We start from the raw sequence: 16,005 nt of genomic DNA, 5'->3' as shown, positions 1-16,005 counted from the left end.
CTTGAAGTATTCGGGTCCGAGTTGTGCTCAATGGTGTGTATTGTTGAAACTTTCGGCCACAGGGTTCCTCTCTGAAACGTCTGCTTTGATATCCTGCCTCTCTTTCATTTGTTTTCTTCTCGTTCTTCACGTCCATCCTTGCCTGATTCCTAAAGTCCCTTAACTCCTCCATCTGCATGAACTTTGCTGCGCGCCGTCTTAGTTCATCAAGGCTTACGGTTGGTTTTTTGCATAAGCTATCGGCAAATGGTCCCGGTCTCAAGGCAGTTATCATATGATGCATAGAAACTTCCGGACTGAGGTTTCTAATACTTAAAGCCATCCTTCCAAAGCGTTCCATAAAAGCTCGCAGTGACTCATTCTGTTCTTGTCTTATGTTTACGAGAGCTATAGATGTTAAGTGATGTGGTCTACTTGTAGCGAATTGAGCTCCAAACTTTTCTATCAAAGTGTCAAAACAATCAACAGATAAGGGTGGTAGCCGAGTAAACCAGCTCAGAGCCGCTCCTTTCAAGGTAGTTGGGAAAACCCTACATAGAATGGCGTCGTTCCACGTGTACAGACTTATTTGAGTTGTGTATATTGCAACATGTTCATCTGGATCTGTGCTCCCATCATACTTCTCTATTGTTAGACTCTTCCAATTGTCAGGTAATGGGGTCTCTATTATAGTCTCAGAAAACGGGTGTCTTCTGACTGGCGTTTCCACAGCGACACTGGAAGTCTCAGGTATCTTCCTTTGTGTAACCCCGAAACTCTCTTCCTTGTTCTCTCTTTCATTAACAAAGTTTCTCGGGGAAGTATTTAACGCTGTTTCTCCATTCAATCTTTGTCTCATGTAAGCATTCTCAGCTCTCAACATGCTCAACTCCTCTTCATTACTCTTCTTCAGTGTCTCAAATTCCTCTTGCAATTGCATTAACATGGCCATAGTCGTGGCGTTCTGACAATCTTCTTGTCCTCTAGAATGTTCTCCTCTTTCGCTCATTTTGTTTCTCGGCCCCACGGTGGGCGCCAAAATGTTCTTACAAGGACCTAGAAACAAACTATCTTCGTCTTCCACCCGTTGACCTCTCGGCCTTCGCTTCCGGACTCCCTTCTTGGTGTGATCTTTCGGCTTACTTGTTCTTGGTTTGTATTTGGTTCGAAAACCTTTCACGTTTTATTGAATTGCTTGACGGACACTTCCCGGTCAGTTTTAATTTACTCCATTTGATCTTTCGGTTTTTGGTCTCGGCTTCCTCTCACAGATGGGTGTGCGTACCTGAAAGGTGCTCCGATGCCAAAGTTAGATTCATTTTTTCAAGATATTAAAATGAATTCAACCTTCCTTATCTCTCAGGATGACCCTCTATTTATACTACTCTTTTATTGGGCCCAGAAGTTATTTGGGCCTTTTCTTTTTGTATTAAACATTTACTACACATACCTACATATTTGGGCCCAGTTTCATGGGCTTTTGCTTAATAATAATTTCCATTCTATTTTATTTCTTTCGTTATTTAGTTTACTTTCGGGTTGAGCTCTCGGCTTAGTACACCTTGCTTTCGGTCGGCTTAGTACACCTTGCTTTCGGTCCGATATCTCGGCCCAGTACATTAAGTATTACCCACTAATTCTAATTCGTAGGTAATACCCACCAACTTGAATATATAGGTAACCCACCAACTATAGTCAATGGTCGCATAACAATTAAAAAAAAATACTTTTTGTAATAAATATAGTTTAAATTAATACCTCGACTTGTAAAAAGAAAACTGAAAATTTGGAGCATTGTTAATTGCACATGCCCTTGCAACAATACACTAGGAGGTAAAGGTAAATTAAAGTTGATGCAATTTCCTTATTCAGATGTAAAAGAGGCATGTTCCATAAATTCCTATTAATTTAATTTCAGGCATTTTATCCACTCCATTTCAAAATTAATCTCATTATACAACTAATCTATTGTTCTAGATATTAACCATCCAATGTGAAATTAACTAGAAACATAGTTTTTTCATAGATATGATGAAGTTTTATGTTTCCCAATTTAAGTGTCAAACATACACCTACATATTTCAAGAGGTACCTATTAGCTTTTACAACAATTATATATGTCTTAGGCATATCAATTTTCCTTGTAGTTCAACTAGCCAGATTATTACCAGGACAGACAAAGGTTACGTTGGTAGTGAGAAAAGAGTTTTCTAATCAGAAGGAGTAAAGTCTTGTTGATTCTTTTATAATTTCTTATTTAGTTATGAGGTTTTAATCAATAAAAGTTTTGTTTTTTCAATTCTCTACAGCAATTGCTTTTATCTTCTAATATCCTAGAAAACTGGTTTTTGTGAGAGGTTGTACTCAACGCATGATTGAAAGTCTTTCTTATCTTAAAATTTGGTTTCTTAGTTAATTCACATTGTTCTAATTAATTTCTTGGACGCATGATTCAAGAGAGAAGAGATAATCATTCTCTTGGAGTATACACATGGAACAAAGTGGGTACTTATTAAAACAGTAGATGCATGCTTTATTGGTGAGTTTCAAGTTGAATTAGATTAACGCATGTTCAATCTGGTTTAGCTATGTTTGATGAATGAGAAATGACTAAGTACCTGTGAAGAATTCAATGGTGGAAGAACTTGGGGATCAATCGGTTTTTATTTATTGTTTTAATCTCTTTTATATTTTATGTTAAACAATCTCAACCTTTTTTTATCTTTATTGTTATTTCTAATTTTTCTCGCTTGCAAATAGATTCTAAACACTGATTTACTGATTTCACTATTGAATTCGTTGGGAGATGACTTGGGGTCATCTTACCATAATTATATTATCATCTCTCTAGCATTAGACAAGTCTACACTGTAATCCTTTCTTTCAATTTGACAACGCAAAGACAACCATCAAATTTGGCACGCTTGACAAGGAATCTAATTTAAATTTGGTAATCAATTTTTTGGTTTTTTGATTATCATGGGACCTTTTTTTTTTGTTTTTACCAAAATGGGGTCGCTGTCAAAAAAATTACAAATTTGGGGCAAGTCGTGCCAACTTGGCACGACTTCATATGTAAAAGTCGTGTCAAGTTGGCACGAGTTTGCCACGTCAGCCTGAACTCGTGCCAACTTGGCACGACTTCTGCCACGTCAACCTGAAGTTGTGTCAAGTTGACACGACTTTGTCCACATCATTTTTAAAAAAAAAAATCTTGTTTTTAAATATATATATATATATATTATAATTATTTAATTATAATTATAATTATAAGTTATGTAATGTTTGAAATTAATTTGATAAATAAATTTTTTATGAAGGAATAAATACTTATGTAAAGAAAATGAGGAAATTAATAATCAAACTTGAAATTGAATTTTATTATCAAGCTTGTTTGTGCGGACAATTGCTTCTATTGTGACCTTCGGTTCTGCAATATGAACATTTTTTTTGTTTTTCATATTTTTTATTAATCTAATAACCAAATTAATATATTACATTACCATTAAACATGATCCATAAACAATTATTCATTTTTTTATTGCTTAAAACTAACACTCTTAGAAAATTATGTATCAAATTAATTTTAAACATTACATAACTTACTACTCAATATATAAATAAGAAAATTAAAAAAATAAAATAAAAAAAAAAATAAAAAGAAAATATATATATATATATATGTATATATATGACGTGGACAAAGTCGTGCCAAGTTGGCACGACTTCAGGGGTTGACGTGGCAGAAGTCGTGCCAACTTGACACGAATTCTACATATGAAATTGTGTTAAGTTGACACGACTTGCTCAAATTTGTAATTTTTTTAAAAACGACCCCATTTTAATAAAAACGGAAAAAAAGTCCCATGAGAGTGAAAATCCCCAATTTTTTTTCTTGTAATAATTGTGTTATATAAGAATAGGCTCTTCATGTATATGATCAAAGGGAGACTACACAATTTGCTGTCAAGGGTTATATAATTGAAGAAAGTAAAGTGACTTTTCTATGCAAACTAATCACTCGATTGGCCAGGGAAACATACCCAACCTTCAACTATACAAGTGAATCTAGTATTAACTCTTCAACAAAAACTAATAAAGAAATGATACAATATTATCTTCTTATATAAACTAAAATAGAATTTAAATCTGGTACTGATTGAGACTGAATGAACTATGTCACTCGACATTATTAATAGATCGATTGAGTGATTAACCACATTACGGGCCAAATGAGCCACATCACTTGACATCATTGACCGACTGATCGGGAGATCAACCACATTACGGGCCGAATGAGCCACGTCACTTGGCATCCATAATTTGAAAAATAAATGACAAGTAAGGAAACATCCTATAAATCAGGGTATAACCTCCATACAAGTTCGGGTCACTCCCCGCCTAATCTGGGTGACACCCCGAGAAATCCGCTAACATTGTTTTATTGAAGATATGCATCAAATACAACCCATGAATCAAATGGTCCATTACCAAACACTATAAATAAACTTTCTATTGTCGGAAAACTTTTTGCAGGATAACTCCCAACCGAGCACCAAGGAGGAGCGACCAAGTACCAAAGAACAAGTATGAAAAGAATAAGGATGAGTGATCGAGTACCAGAGAGAGTACGAGAAGAGTAATCAGGAGTGACCAAACATCAGAGCACGAGTACAAAAAGAGTAAGGAGAAGCGACCAAGACATCAATGACAATTGTTACTGTCAGTTCCAGATCCAGGTACTATCTAAACCCCATTTATTTAAGGAGAAGTCTCTTATCTATTATTTAAGGTTTTAATTTGCTCACTAGTTAGGTTTAAAAACTTACGTTTTTTATTTCTTAAAATTTTGGGTATATACTAAAGTTAATCCTTTCATTAGTTTTTATATTAATTTGGTAACGGGTGACAAACTGTAAGACATGTTAGCTAAAATTGATACGTTTGTGTGAAATACTAATGAAAAGACTAACTTATCTAGTATAGAAACTATAAATGACTAAAGTAAAAAAATATATAACTTAAATGTAGACAAGAGATAAAAAAAAAAACCCTATTTTTAACCCTTCATAATAGATATTTATTATTTAAAAAAACTTCTACAATAACAGGCGATGTTTAATCCCTATCAAAATAGACTAATCGATATTTATTATTTAAAAAGACTTGTACAGTAACAGGCGATGTTTATATCCTATATTAAATAAAGAATTTAGATTGAATATATTCATATTTTATACATAATAAAAAGTTCATAATGTGAGCAATCTTGGCCATGAATAATTTGAAAGAAAAAGGAAAGGATGGGTCTATGAAATGGGTCATTATGAGGGGTCCCGATGGACAGAAGTGAATTGTGGTAAAGAGAGGAGTGCAGAAGTCTGGGAACTGAAATTAATTTAGGGTGTGACCTGTGAGGAGGTATGTTGCTTCGGTTCACGTTCCTTGTTTGTGGAGTATGATTAACAAGGAGAGTCTTATTATTGGATATATAATATATATATATATATATACATGAGAGTGACATTACGTTGAGAAGTGGAATCATTACATGTAGAGATCATGACTTTATTTGCTGCTTACTTACTCTGTTCATCACACAGTGGCTTCGATGAATGAATATTTGATTCTTGGATGAGAAATGGTGCTGCACAGAGATTCTCAATCACAGACCCATATATTGCCCTTATCCACTCCCTCAATATATATTCCTTATTGGGTTCACATATATAACTGGTTAATTCTAAGTTGTGGGAGTGTGTGAATGAACAAATAGAAAATATTGTATTGTATTTTGAAAGTTCGTTGTGATATAGAGAAAAATAGTGTGTATAAAGCACTCACACCTAAGCAATTCAAAGATAGATAAACTAACTACTAAGAGTCTACATCTCCTTTAAACTTACGTTGGTGAAGTTACAACCATAAGTTTAGCTCTAAAGGCAATGAAAGAAATTTCAAAAGTGGGTTTCGTCAAATGTTTGTGACTCGAAATCGAGTTGGGAGATGCACGAGGCTAACATGCTTTTGTTGAACATGATTTTTGACAAAGTGAAGATCAAGCTCAAAATATTTAGTTCGCGAATGCATGACAAGATTTGCGCTAAGTAAAACTACATTTAAGTTGTTTGAAAAGAGTTGAGGTTGTGAAGTGGATATGTGAAGTTCATGTAACAGAGACTGAAGCCAAATTACCTCAGTGAGTACAATGATAATGCTTCTATATTCCGCTACAATACTACTACAACATGTTGTTTATGTGAAGATCAAGCAACAAGATTGGAATCTAAATAAACACAGTATCCGATGATTGATTTACGATCATCCACATCACTTCCCTAATCGGCATCACTAAAAGCTAGATTATTTGATGAACAGCAATGTTTAATGAGTAAACAATTCGAAGTTGTGCTGGCAAGGTAGCGAAGTATTCGTTTCACCGCCTTCTAGTGATGGTCTTGCGAGTTATGCATGAACTAACAAACTTTATTTACAACAAAAGAGAGCTCATGGACATGTAATGAGTATATATTGAAGAGTTCCAACAAATGAGATAAAAAGTCAACATGTCATAAACATGGTAATTCAACACCCAATGCAATGTTTTGAAGTATAAGTTTTAGGTTATGTTTTCTCATATTTGGTTTCACATCCTCTCTAGTAATCTAGTTTTAGGTATTTTACAAATCAATAAACCATTTGAGATCAAATATTTATAGTGTTTCTAAACCCCTTTCAAATGAAACGTCACAACATTACGATCGTCGAATTTGAATGCATCCAATGATCAAGGATTGATAAGCTTTCACCTCAACGATACAATAAATGTGACACACGCGAAATGATACAATCTTTTCAAACAAAAGTGCATTTAATATACAAAATCTCATAAATATCAAAATCAAAATCATTTCCAAAAATATGATAAACATTTAAAGCGACATTTCGTCTTCTCTAAAAGGCATATCGTCTTTTTAATTCCTTATGTCTAGGGGGCTAGTGTATTTTCTAGGCTGAATGGCCGAAATTTTGAAAGGCCTAGACCGAATGGTCGAAAGGTGGAAAGACCGACAATAAGACTCAAAATTAAACATAAATAAATAATTAATTAAATAGTAAAATATTGTAGCAAAACCCATTAAATAGGCCCAAACAGAGGGAGTATGTTTAATAAATATTATGTACAAAGAGTAAAAGTCCAATTGGGTGTAAGGTCCAATAAGAAAGTACTATAAATAGGTAATCAACCAAATAGGGAAGTAGAGTGAATTTTATTTGATAATTAACTAAAATCAATTCTGACTTTATCATCGGAGCCCCTTTCAGGTACACTCACCTACCGAGAGCGGATACCGAGACCATAGACCGAGAGTTTCAGTTGATCTAGCCCAGCGAGTGAGAGTCCATGACTTATATCTAAGCCGAAGCCCAAATCAGTGAATAGTAAAGTCAAAAGCTCAAACTCGAGATAGAATATCGAAAAGCCGACAGGTACATAAGAGAAGAAGTAGTTTGTTTCTGGGCCTTATAAGAACAATGCAACTATTTTCTTTTTCTCTAAAATTGATTTCTATTTAATGATTTTATAGTAATATTAGAAAAGGAAAATAAAAATAAAAAGTTATATTTTTTATTCAAAATAAAAAATATTGTCTCCAATAAATAAGTCATTGTAGCAATAAATAAATCAAGTCATTTTCTCTTTTGACAGCAAATTTATAAGACAATGATGGGGTCAAGCACGGCTCAGAACTGTTTCTGGGGTTTTTGGAGCATTGGAGGTCTGTAGTGAAGCAAAGGTGCACACGGTCAAAGTGGAATTCTTTGGCTGCCAATAATGAATAGTTTTATGGGTTTACATACATAGTACATTTTTATTTCGAAGATTTTCAACTTCTGTGTATTTGGGTTTCGCTTGATGTTTCTTTGTAATTGTTATGAAGAAAATGAAGTAGGGAATAAGGAATTAAGATTACCTTTTTGAAATCTTTAAATTTAGATGGAATATTTTGTATAAGAATTGGTGTACTGTTTCTTTCAATTTAATTAATTTTTTACTCTTGAAAAAAGACATGCACATGTTATACATAACTAAAATAAAAAATTAAAATTTGCTAACATTTAGAAAAATAATGTTGACATTAAAATAAAAGGCCATATTTCTTGAACATGAGTAATTCAATTCCAACCCAATTTTAATATGTTTGTTTGAAGTATAAATTTTCGGATTATGTCTTTCCATCTCTAATTGCAAATGTTTTTTTTATCCAAAAAAATAAATAAATTAATAAAAATATTTGAAAGATGTTGCAATCGTATTTATAAGAAAAACTGAGACAAAACTACTTCGATACAACAAAATACCATTAAAATATTTAAATATCAAACACATTACACATTGCGTTCTTATTTATGACTCTCAAAAAGAACAATTGACAACAACACAATATTAACCGATACAAGACAAAAAAATATGCAGACTTCATCTCCTTTATCATATCCAATTGCAAATGTTCTCTAATAAACTGATTTTAGTTTGTTCATGGTTCTTCTCATATGTAAGTGTTAGATAAGTTTTCTAATCAAATATTTACGCCCTATTTAGTAGAAGAAGAATCGATAATAAAATAAAGTTAAAGATTTGGTGAAAGAGAGAAAGAGCTGAATTAAAGATATAAATTTCATATAAAAATTTAAACTCAATATTTTTTTAATAAATAAAATAAAATAAAATAAAAATAATTCAAAAATATTTTAATCCTTATACAAATAATTTCAACACAAATTTCTTATTAAAATTTTTATAGATATTACAATACTTCACACACATTAACGTATCATAACTCGAAGAAATTAACTTACCATAACTGAGACGTGACTTATATTGTAGTAGTTTTCATTTTCTACGCTTTGTTTTCTTAGCAAAGTTGTCCCATAACTGAGACATAGAAATAATATATTCCAGAAATATAATAAAAAAGCTGTATGTTAACTATTTTATGTCTTAAAAAAATGAACCTAGGTAAAATGTTTGTAACATATGACATTGACAGCATCAGATGGAAGATCCATGGTTTGCAGCACAGCCTCCATAGAAATCTGTCATTATAATCTGAATTGGCAAATGAGGAATGGATCCAAACTGGAAAAGTGTAACCTTCCTAACATCTTTGGCTGGATTCATACAAAAAAGGCATGCAACTCTAAACAGTGAGGCACTGATATGACTGCTTATAATTACGGCTGAAATTGCAGGATGCCATTGTTAATGTTTCCTTTCTGATCATCACATCTTTGGATTCACGCTTAAACAATAAGTGCTGTCAACATCATTATTTGCATTCGGGATTACACTACGTCTAATCTAAATCTAATCATTCATTTCTACAAAATCTGTTTCAAAGAGAATGCAAATTGCGATTCTTTATTCATAAATAGTAATAGCAGGTAAATTTTAATGAATTAACATCTACTACATGACAAAAAGCGTATCATGTAAGATGTTCTGTAATGACAGGATTAATGAGATAAATAAATTAGCTTTTACAAAATCTTTTTGAGTTTTAATCTTTCAATTAGTTAAATGACTGACAATTAACTTTCGTGACCTAAAATATTGTTTACTCTTTATAAATGTATAAATTACATATTATTGTTACTTATTTATAAATCGTATTTAAAAATATTAATATATTATTTATGAGTTTTCCAATACTGTTTACAACTTTATTATTTAATTCTGATTTTACTGATTAACAGAGGATAAATAATTTTTGCATAAATATTAAATATAATAGTAAAATATTTAAAATAATGTTTCATATTTTAAATTTTAAATGAAATGATAAAATATTTGTTATTAATTACATGCGACACTTGGAATCATAGAATGGAGAAAATAATCTTAGTAAATTTCATGTATTTCCCCATTACTGCTAAAAAAAAGGTTTGTGTAGTTCAAAATATATCCTAAAAAGAAATATAATTATTCTGTTATGTTATGAATGAGTATTCACTGCATGTAATAATTGCTTAGTCAAAAAAATGTGCCACTTTAACACATTTTGTTATTAATGACAACTTTTTTTTTTATTAATGGTGATTAAGTCGTTCGACAAATTTAGACAGAACTTAGGTAGACGAATGTAGTAAAAACAATGACGTGAGGGTAGGGGCTTAGGGGGAATAACTTCACACCATTGTTATCGTAATTTTTAAGATCATGAATATGAAAAATTCTTTCCTAAATTATATGAAAGTTCTGGTAATAATTTTTGGAGCACTAATTTAATATTTTGAAAAAGCAAAACCATGCACTAACCGTATAAAATAATTTTATACTACCCTCTAGTTAAAATATCGCTATCTATAATAAGTTTATTAATTTTCATAATAATTACTTTAAAGAAGATTTACCATGAGTATACGATTATTAAACTCTTATAAAATTTATAAATATTATCAATATATATGTCATGGTCTTGGATTACCAGAAATAAAAAGGGATTATCATTTAAGTATTCTAGTTAGTATTTGGATCCACTAAGCTGTTTAAAAATTATTAAGAAGAAATAAGGTGGTTTTTTAAATCATTTGCTTAGGACAATACAGAAAGATAGATTTGTGATGATTTTGCTTTGTTTTGTTTGAGTATGGTACATGGTAATATGGTTAGTATTATAAAGTGAACTTTAAGCCTAACTCAACCTCATAAAACCGGCTTATTAGGTGAGGTTTGCACCCACTTATATACAATGAAATATTTTCATCTCTAGTTCGATGTGAGATCTCCAACACGACCCCTCACGCCAAGAGTGATAGCACGTGCGTGAGACAACATATTATGGGTGATCCAATAAAGACCCGATATCGAGTGACACGATAGACCCAACAAATACTCGCTAGGATCTCCAACAGTTAGGAAGGGTATCTGATTTAATGTGTGCATGTGAAAAATAACTAATCGGACTAGCACGAGGTTGGAATTGACTATACAAATGATGAAAGTGAAAAGAAAGACAAGAAGGGATACAATAACATAAAACATAAAGAAAGACAATTTGACGAAATAAATATATAACAATTTATATGTTAGTTTGAGTGTTATAATAAATAATTTGTAATTTGGAGAAATTGTATTATTCGCACTAATATACTATTGTCATTACGGAAAAAAGCTATACGGAGTAACACTAAATATAGTAAGTGTAGGTGTTTTCTCATATGACATGTTATCTAAGTAGGATTGGAGTATCTACTACCATTTATATATTAAAAGATCTAATAGTGTATTGGATGAAGAATTTCCTTGGGTTGTTTCCTGCAAGGGTCTTGGTATAATTTTATTTTCCACTCCATGAAAGAAGGTGTGGTTATGAAGACGACTCAAGTACTTCAAATAATTAATGTGAAAGCTATGATGATTAATGAGAGGTGAAAACTGGTAGAGACGTGAAATATGGTGGGAGTGGACCCTTTTCTTTACGCCAACCATGCAACCATGTTTGTGAATAAGAATGATTGATGTCTGAAGATGGAAAGCATTACGTTTGTCTTCACTCTCATCAATGTAAAGCTTATCCAATCTCTCATCTTCGTTTTAATTTCTCTGTTTAACGTGCACCATTACCTAACCTCGATCATGTTAACTGGGGACCAGTACCATTTCACAAACACCTTATGTGCAACCTACAATACTCCTTACACTCCAACTTACCCTCATCACAACATTACTGTTTATAGGGCTTAGAGTATTTAGAGATTCATGTACACTACATGGAGAATTGCTTCACATTAATAAGGAAATGAAATTAAGGTATTAATTAATCAAATATGACTATTAGGAATATATGTTAATTAGCTAGAGAAAATTGCATGATTACTTACTTTAAAGACAAGTCACTCGAAAGTAAATCATAGTTAGTTTTATTAAAATTAATCTATTCAATATTTATTATATTAGACAATAATTTGTTGTGTGAATAAATTTAATGAAGTATCATACTCGCCAATATTGAACATTTAATGCAACATAAATGTATATTTAATAATAAAATACATTAGGACTTAGAAGTGGTCCTCCTTCATAACATTAGAGGCAATTAAGTATGTGTTTATTTTTATTATTGTGTCATTATGATATTAACGACAATGAAGCTTCTGCTTGTTACAATATTTGAGGCTAAAGAACTGTATATCTTTTAAAAGTTTATTGACTTCGATCATTCAAAACTTAACCTACTAACTATAGTTTTTGGAGCTCTATTTTTTTTTTTATATTGTTAGGTGTTAAGGTGGTAGGCACACCATTTTTTATTAAATGTTAATTTTATTTTTAAGATTATGTATAATGAATTCATTAACTTGTTTGATGTAATAGGATTGAAACATCTTTAAATATTTTTTATTTATTTATTTTTTCTAATAACTAACTAAAATTAAAATTAAATTTTTTTTTAATACAAGGATATGTTGATCAGGCCACAAAGTATGTAACTATTAATTTTGAACATAATCTTTTATCTCTGTAACCACTTTGATGAACCCATATCCTTCCATTTATGAAGAAGGGGATAGAGTTACTTACAAATATAAAGGACTACACGAATTTCAATTCTCTATATTGATTATACCTAATTTAGAAGATCTTATCCTAATTATTTTTTCTTACATGTCAATATATTAAGATAATTAACAAAATTTATGGGGCATTGTAAACTTTTATTGGAAGAAAATTTAGTAGAATAGTTAAAAAAATAAATTATAATAGTTATTTTACAAAAATTACTTTTGAGAAATATAGATGGGTATTCATAGATACTACAGGTAAAAAAAATATAAATCTTTTAAAAACTTAAAACATTGAGTACTAGAAAGATATGGTGAAAAGGGTTGACATGTCTCTCGTAAACAGTTTAGGTTCTTATTTCTTATACTCAAGCTCGAGTATCAGAGATGATATGATAAAATATTTAACAATAAAAGTAAAACATTTATGAGATTTTGTGATTTCAACAATAAATAATATATTTTAAAAAAATGTTGGAGAATATCTCATTAACATTTTTTATTATTGAAATCTTTTAAAATGATTTAAAATTAATTTTAACTACTGATCATAGAATAATAAAGAATTTGACTGACACAAACATTAAATAAAACAATATAATATTCATGTCGACTGCCAACTCAAACCAGGGACATAATTCAAGGATTTAATATATTTTTTATTCACCTATTTCTGACTGTCTATAATTTAGCAAAACTAAACTTTTTTCTTACAAATAATCCTATTTCCCCCAAATAATTATTAAAAAATTCAATTAATTTTTTATTATTCCTTCGAAAGAATTAAAAACAACAATTTATTCAATTAAGGAATGTTATGTTATTATCATTCAAAAACTCATGACACAAACTAAGTACACAAGTATAATTAATTCAGCTTTCTTCAGATAAATTCAGTGGTAAAATCTTCTTGCAGTTATAAAAAAACTTATAAAAGGTCCTAAAGTATTCTAAAATTTTATTAAACATCTTTATTATGTACTTAATTATAGAAGCTCTGCAAAACATAAACCCTTGAGCAATCACCAATCCATAAAGACAATGGATTCTGATTGGTACCCAGAACAAAAAACAGAGATACCAAACTATATTTTACAGAAGTCACCGGAAACCGGCACTTCCCGTTCACCTGCAAATTCAAGAAGCAGAGGGCGCAGTTTATCTTTCCAAAACTGCGCGCCACATTCCCCTCCCTTCTCACTCCTCTTCATTTCAACCACCACCAGCTCCTCCGTTAACCGGTAAACCTCTACGATACCTATCAAATTACCATCCTGCCCTTCCAACTTCGCCCCCCACGGTTCCCCTCCCTCCTCACCACCACCCTCCCCTCCTCCGCCACTGCTTCCATCCTCCCTATAATATTCTCCGGCTCCGCCGCGCAAACAACCCGCTCCACGGAATCTGACACGTTCGGATCCTCGAAAAGAGCCGACATGTCCAACCCGGTCGAAAAAGAAATTAGGTCAAACGCGTTCAGCGAACTGAACCCGGTTTGGCTCTCCGCACATACGCATTCAGTCTTCTTGACCCGAACCGGGTTGTACCGGTTTTCACCCGCGTTGAACCAGGTGTTCTGGTAGATCTCATGAATGGTAATCCTGGTTTCGGGATTCGTGTCCAACAAGCGTGATAAGAGACACCTCAGATCACTAGACATCCACCTAGGGAACCGGAATTGACCGCGGTAAATCTTTCTGTACAGAACGGTGACGTTGCAATCATTGAAGGGTAAATAACCGGCAGTAAGCGCAAACAACACGACGCCGCAAGACCACAGATCCACTTTCGCACCATCATAGCCTCTCTTCACGAGAATCTCGGGTGCCACGTAGGCAGGGGTCCCACAAACCGTGTGTAACAACCCGTCGGACCGGATCTGACCGGTGACCGCACTCAACCCGAAATCCGAGACTTTCAAATCTCCGTTCTCGTCGAGCAGGAGGTTATCGAGCTTGAGGTCGCGGTGGAACACGCCACGCGAGTGGCAGTGCTTCAAGGCAGAGATGAGTTGCCGGAAGTAAAACCTGGCGGCGTCCTCCTCCAGGCGCCCCTTTCCGGCCACCTCGTGGAAGAGTTCGCCGCCAGCTGCAAACTCCATGACGAAGTATATTTTCGTCTTCGTCGCGAGGACTTCGAAGAGGTTAACGATGTTGGAGTGGTGGAGGCGGCGCATGATAGAGATCTCGCGCTCGACGTTGGCGGCAAAACCTCCGTTTACGACCTTGCTTTTGCTGACGGCCTTAACCGCCACGCCCTGGCGCGTGTCGACGCTGGTGGCGTGGTACACCTTGGCGAACGCGCCAACTCCCAGTAACCTCTTCAACTCGTACTTCCCGAACAAAACGACGCCGGATGGAACGTCGTAGTTTGTGTTTGGTAGTTCGGCCCCCACGGTGTCGTTCTGCGCCTCTCTCATGGTTGGAGTAACCAACTAACGAACTCAGTGAACCTGAGAGAGGAGTTCGCTGCAGTTAACGTGAGGAGTTGTTGAGCGAATATAAAGCGAAGCGGATTTGTGGCGGTGGAAGGTTTGGGTTTAAGGTTGCCGCAATGGTGGTTGGTAGTGGGATGTTGTGAAGGGCTTTGCATAAATCTTATCTAAGAAGGAACTTCAAGAGCCACTAAAAGGAATGAGTGGAGTTGAAGTGTGTTGGAGAAAAAGGAAAAGAGAGGAAGAGTTCATGTGTTGTAGTGAGCCTGCAACAGAGTATGGCTATTTAAAGATGGTCACACTTTCCGTCAACAAGACAACTACTTTCCTGTCTTATTTTTCATTGCTCAATTTTATTACGTTGGTTTACTTTATTTAATAAATGTGTTTAATGGTTTATAATAGTGTTGGAATAACTAATAATGAGCGTGATGATGCATATAAAAAAAGTGGGGATAAGAAAGTGCGTTATTAGGAAGAATGATGGGTGAGTTTGACAAAAAATTGGTGCTTATGGTGTAGCCAAACAAGGTTTAATGATGTGAAGGGAGTGCGAGACAGGGCGTGATGACTATACAGAAGGTGCGATTAGTATAGGTACGATCCTACCACGCTATCACTTGTGTGTGCTGTGCATGCATCTACGTCAAGGATCCACCTACGAGGATTATTCTACGTTCCCATTATTGTACAAATTTTAAAGGAAAAATAAACATAATGCGGGATCAACCTCTTTTCTCATCCTGTTATTGTAATACTGTCATATCTTATTTTATTATGAGTGGCTCAGGTGTGATATTCAGATGGATTTTTGCATATGATGTCAAACTCAACTTTTCTCACTTTCACATTTTATCTTCTCCTTTTAGCCTATGTTTGGATACCATAATGTACTGTAAATACTGAAATGGGAGCGGAGAAAGTAATTCTACTGTTCACATTTGGATAGTAATTTAAGCGGAAAAGAAGGTGTGCCCCAGTCTCATGGGAGGAAATAACAGGGTCAACACTATATTTGAGCAATT

General features: G+C 33.5%; 1 pseudogene; it reads right to left on the bottom strand.

Moving 5' to 3' along the window:
- Positions 1-13,492: 13,492 nt before the first annotated feature.
- LOC137824108 (CBL-interacting serine/threonine-protein kinase 14-like) lies at positions 13,493-15,788 on the bottom strand (annotated as a pseudogene).
- Between the last annotated feature and the right edge of the window lie 217 nt (positions 15,789-16,005).

This window comes from Phaseolus vulgaris, chromosome 8, assembly GCF_000499845.2.
Source record: "Phaseolus vulgaris cultivar G19833 chromosome 8, P. vulgaris v2.0, whole genome shotgun sequence".
Taxonomy (NCBI): domain Eukaryota; kingdom Viridiplantae; phylum Streptophyta; class Magnoliopsida; order Fabales; family Fabaceae; genus Phaseolus; species Phaseolus vulgaris.
This window is presented reverse-complemented; position numbering and strand designations above follow the sequence as displayed.